The sequence below is a fragment of the Leptinotarsa decemlineata genome, unplaced genomic scaffold (genome assembly GCF_025532065.1).
Source record: "Leptinotarsa decemlineata unplaced genomic scaffold, Ldec_3_MD MMD2_tig00026340_RagTag_RagTag, whole genome shotgun sequence".
Lineage (NCBI taxonomy): Eukaryota > Metazoa > Arthropoda > Insecta > Coleoptera > Chrysomelidae > Leptinotarsa > Leptinotarsa decemlineata.
Window position 1 is genome coordinate 16,722,143 of NW_027412694.1, and position 5,709 is coordinate 16,727,851.

The 5,709-nt window shown below is 34.0% G+C and overlaps 1 long non-coding RNA gene across 1 annotated transcript; it reads left to right on the forward strand.

Annotated features, from left to right (window-relative positions):
- The first annotated feature begins 1,879 nt into the window (after nt 1-1,879).
- LOC141485913 (uncharacterized) lies at nt 1,880-5,709 on the forward strand. The gene is made up of 2 exons (XR_012467532.1): nt 1,880-3,585; nt 5,378-5,709. It is a non-coding gene; the product is annotated as an uncharacterized lncRNA (long non-coding RNA).

A 5,709-nucleotide genomic window follows, 5' to 3' on the forward strand; every position in this document is an offset into this window, starting at 1 on the left:
ACCTTAGATAAACTTACCCGAAAACTTTTTATGCGATACAAAAATTATTCAATCAATATTTTTGGAACCTACAACTAAAAATGAAATTGTCATGATGATTGCAAATCCAAAGAATAACTCCGCACCAGGACCCTATAAAATTAACTCAAAGACTCTGAAATCGATTCATACAACATTTTAGTCCCCCAGCACAGCATCAATCAAACATTATCAACGAGCATTATACCTTGGCAAAGGAAAATCAGCAATGTAACACCAATTATCAAAGCAGGACAAAAATCCCAAATTATTAAGTATAGACCTATATATATCATAAATATGCTAGCTAAAAATTTTCGCACAATGTGTCAAAAAAAAACTACTTAATTTTCTGGATCCGACAAGCAATTTGGATTCGTGAAAAATTCAAACACGGAGAATGCCATAATAGATTTTCTCGAAACCATTGTGAAGGCCATGGGCAGGCCAACCAAATGCTTGGCCGTTTTTCTAGACCTAGCCAAGGCCTTCGATACAGTTGACCATGAAATATTGATAAAAAAATTGAACAACTATGGTATTCGAGGCAATGCTTCGGCTTTAATGAAGGACTACCTATCAAATCGAATCTAACGAGTGAACATTGTAAATGAAATAAGTGGCGAACTGACTGTACAAATTGGTGTATCACAAAGGTCCGTTTTGGGACCGATACATCTTCTCATTTACATTAACCGTATGAAAAAATCAACAATTTCATAGGCGATATAATATGCTATGCCGATGATACTACTCCAATTTACACGGGAACATCTTGGCATGAAATGAGAGAGACAGTAGAAACAAATTTACAAAAAATATACACGTGGTTAAATAGTTCTAAACTATCACTGAATGTAAACAAGACAAAGTATCTGACCTTTTTCCCCACCCTTCGTGATCAACTCAAAAACCACAAAATAAAAATGCATATAACGTACTGTGATAATCAAAATACTTGCGACTGTCAGACAAACCACATCTATAAAATACCTCGGAGTTATTTTAGATCAGTACCTAAAATGGACGGAACATATCAACTTTGTAACAAAAAGGCTCAGAGTATTAATGCACACTTTTTATGAACTACGTGACATACTGTCAAAAAAATCTCATAATACTCTTCACCTCTCTTGTAGAATCTGTAATGAAATATTGTATTCCTGCTTGGGTGCAACATTCAAAAATGCCATTAGCCCATTACAAACCGCTGAAAACATTTTAATAAAAATTATCTTTAAAAAAATAGACTCTTTTCAACAAGAGAGTTATATCAAGAAACCAACATGTTAAATATTCATTCACTATACATTCAACATTGCCTAATACGAATGTTCCATAAACGAGCAGATTTCGCGCAGAAACATTTGAGAGATACTCGATCAAAAATGAACCAGGACGTAAAAACTAAATTCTTTAATAAAACGGTCACCCAGAATTCCTTTTTCTTTTATGGTTCGAAAATTTCCAACATCTCACCTAAAAATATAATAGATATAACATCCTTCAGAATATTCAAAAAAGAGGCGAAAAAGTATGTACATAATCACCCAGAAAAATTTCCAACTTTACACTGAAATAAATACTCACTTATGATTTGTATTGTAAATTGTGTATATAAGCACTACACATACACTACCGGAATTTAGCAATAATAACACAATAAGCGGTTATACCCCAATCGAAATGATTCAAATTATCCAATCTCATTTGAACCCTAATTTTAAATTATCTCTCTTATTATCTTTCTATATTCATAAAACATGTGAGAAAGCTTCACTTACCACTTGAATACAATTACTTAAGATATACAATTGTACAGATGCCATGCTGATTTAGACATCACAAAACAGGTTATATTTGCCTAGCGTGAGTCTACTTCAGTGAGTCATTTTTAAAAAAAACTGATACAGCTATCTAATATCCATTATTTTATTCATGTTATATGCCCATGGCTGACAGAACATATAACCGAAGAGTTCACAACATTCGTAAATTTATACAAAACAACATCTCTGATTGATTATTCAAAAGTCGAGTATTCCAATTGCCAATTTCTCGATAAAGAAAATAAAAACATTCTAATATTCCCTAGACAAAAGGAATTGAAAGACTTTCACTATAAAATCTTTGAGGATATTCTCGAAGAAGATTACGAATTCAGAAATCTTAAAATAAATATTGTATCAAGCAAAACAATAAAAAACAGAAAATATTATATAGTTCCTCTCACTTATGATCCAGAATCGGTGATTGAGCACTTGTTTCTCACCCTGTATAGAAGTCAAAATGATTTAGATCCCTCTAAAGTATATTGCATTGAAACTAATCCTGAACTTCCCATTTTAGAAATTCTATGTTTCATTTTTGCTCAAAAGGATATAAAATTCAAAATCTGCAATAACATCATTACCACTCCGGATAAAGATCAAATCCCGATCATAATTGATCAAAATCATAACGGAAAAAGTAATTTACATCGAGGTATCAATGAAACAATTCGTAGAATACGTGAAAAATATAATTGGCAAGGACTCAACAAAGATGTTGAAAATTTCATAAAAGCTTGTGATGTTTGTCAAAAAACAAAAATCTGTCGAAAAAATTTAAACAACCCATTAGTCATAACCGAAACGCCTAAAACAGCTTTCGAAAGAATAAACATCGACGTAGTTGAAATCCCAACGAAAAATTACGCATTGAGTATACGTGACGAACTGACAAAATTCACACAAGTGTATCCAATCCCAGACAAAACAGCAAAAAATATTTCAGATACTCTACTTTTATTTTTCCAGCACTATGGAACCCCATTACGAATCCATTGTGATTACGGTCGAGAATTCGATAATGCCCTTCTAAGAGACCTTTGTACCCTTTTTGATATAAAGCTCACATATTCTAGTGTCAATCATCCCCAATCCAACGGATCTGTGGAAAGATTCCATGCAACACTATTAGAAATGATTAGAGCCCATCAGGCTGAACACCCAGATGATCACCCTTTTAATGTATTACCATTCGCGGTAATATGTTATAATAACTCTGAGAACAAATCTCATGGATTTACACCCCATGAATTAGTTTTCGGACACACGGCAAGCAGGCCTCCAGAAAAACTATATAATAGGTCTCTCACGTATTACAAAATACGTGAGAGACCTAAATAATAGACTCTCTCATTATTACAAAGTCGCACGAGAAAAAAATCGAAAGGAAAAAGAAGAAAGCTAAAATCCGTTTCGACAGAAATATTTCTGGAGAAAAACCCAATTACAAAGTAGGCGATAAAGTTTACGTTAAGGAATCGCAAATAAAAGACAAATTGCAAAATAAATTCAACGGCCCATTCCTAATTGAACAACTCTTTCAAAACTCAGCAATACTTCTAAATGTGCAAACAAATCAAAGAACAAAAGTGAACTTTGATAGGATGAAACCGTATACTGAAAATTAAATTTATTTTCAGGTCACTCCTACTGCTCGGAACAGTAGCGTTCCCTGTAACCAGTCCATACAAAATCGAAACAATCAACAATACCGTAGGCGTATATTATCATGAAAAAGGTAATAATATTCTTACGAACGACAAATGGACGCTACTCGTCAGTAAAAACATTTCCCCAATCAAAGAAGCCTTGATAACAACGTTAAGATTCTAGATTCATTAATCGGCCTGACCTCGATTTACGATCAGAGCATGAGCACATTTCGCTCTGAAGTCAAAACGCACACCGGGCTTATCTTACAACTAGCTCAAGCGTTGAGAGATAAGTTTCGTGAAATTGCAATGGATGCAAAACACCCTAGACGAAATAAACGTGGTCTCATAAATGGCATTGGATCTATTTTTAAATCAATTACTGGAAATATTGACGCTTCAGATGGCGAATTTTATACAAACTCAATAAACAGGCTAAATAACGATGAACATCAATTAGAGAATTTATTAAAAAATCAAATATCCGTTACTACTTCTGTAATTCAAAATTTCAATACAACAATAAGAAAACTGCAAATTGATGAAAAAACATTTAATGAAGACATTCGAGTCATAGAAAAGTCAATAACAGAACTGAACGACAGAATAGCACAAGTGGAAGCAAAATTGAAATTCATAGAAATTTGTGAAAAACTTATGGAAAGCTTTTTATTTATTCAAGAAAACGTTGATGACGCCTTGGATTCAATCACATTTGCAAGATTGAATATTATTCACTCGTCAATCATAACACCTGATCACTTAATAAATGCACTACTAGAAATTTCTCAAAATTTAAGAAGAAATAACCTTCCTCTCCAACCAAAATTGGACAAAATAGCTCAATATCTCGAAATAATCGAACTAGAAGCTTTTCAAACTGAGCACAACCTAATATTTGTACTCAAAATCCCATTGACGGAACCTCCAATTTATACCATATATCATGTGTACCCCATTCCAATATTTGATGATAGAACAGGGCTACATCATATTTTGCAAATTTCACAACAATATATCGCGAAAGACGATGACTCTTTAATGTTCATACCAATCACGGATATGAGTGCGTGTAAGACATTGACATTCCAAACTAAACTGTGTTACAATATGTTCGCATATCCGATTGACCAAAACTCAATTTGTGAAGCCCAAATTTTCAAGTACACGAAAAACGTTCCATCCAACTGTCAGAGCTCCTTATTTTTCAGTCAGAATTATAAGGTGCACAAAATTGAAACGAACCTATGGCTAGTGATACTCTCGGAACCTTTACAAGTGACTATAAACTGTCCCGAAAAGAAAGTGAAAACGGAATTAATAAATAAAAACTCTCTCATAACCCTTGAAACGGAATGCAGTGCCTTTATTGGAGTAACAAAAATTCAAGCTGATTCCAGATTTTCGAAATATTCAAATATCTCGTATGGATCACATCCAGTCTTAATACCATACGAATGTTGCCATAACCTACCGGACAAATCAAGTATTCCAAAACTGAAGCCATTGAAATTGAACGATTTGAATGTCGATGATTTGGAAATTGCCAAACACAAACTTGATTCATATTCTAAAACCTTGGATGATTTAATAAATCAACCATATGTAACCAAACATATTTCTTGGTTTACATACTTCACCATTACGCTAATTATTGTGCTAATAATTCTGTACACCTTTTGTAAATGCAGAAGAAGACGTCGCAGCAGCCTAGCAATTGCAGATGTCAACAACCCACCACCGCCTCCAAGACCCTTCAGGCCTTTTAAGCGTTTTACAAGTATGTTCCCAAGAAGAAGACCTAGCCTTCAAGATGAGATTCCCGAGGACGAGGAAATCACATTAGACAATTACTAATATATTTTTTATACTTTACAGCCCAAAAGTTGCTTCATAAGGAACCAACTTTTTTTGGTAAAGGGGAGTTGTTATATGCCCATGGCTGACCTCTACCATTCATCTCCAAGGTGACCATCTCAAGAGCATAGCTGAATCAACATCCGGCACCTACGCAGTTCCAGAAAGATCCCAGGCGCCGTTTACTGTTCTTTGTTCACCCAGACGCTTACTTCATGATATTTTTTCATATAAAAAACGTCCTGCGTGGCGTAATAGTTTAGTTGTATTCTAGTTGTCATACTGTTACTACTCAACTCTGGGGATACAGATCTGTTTCCCCTGTTCAATAAATATTAATTTTTAAAAAGTTA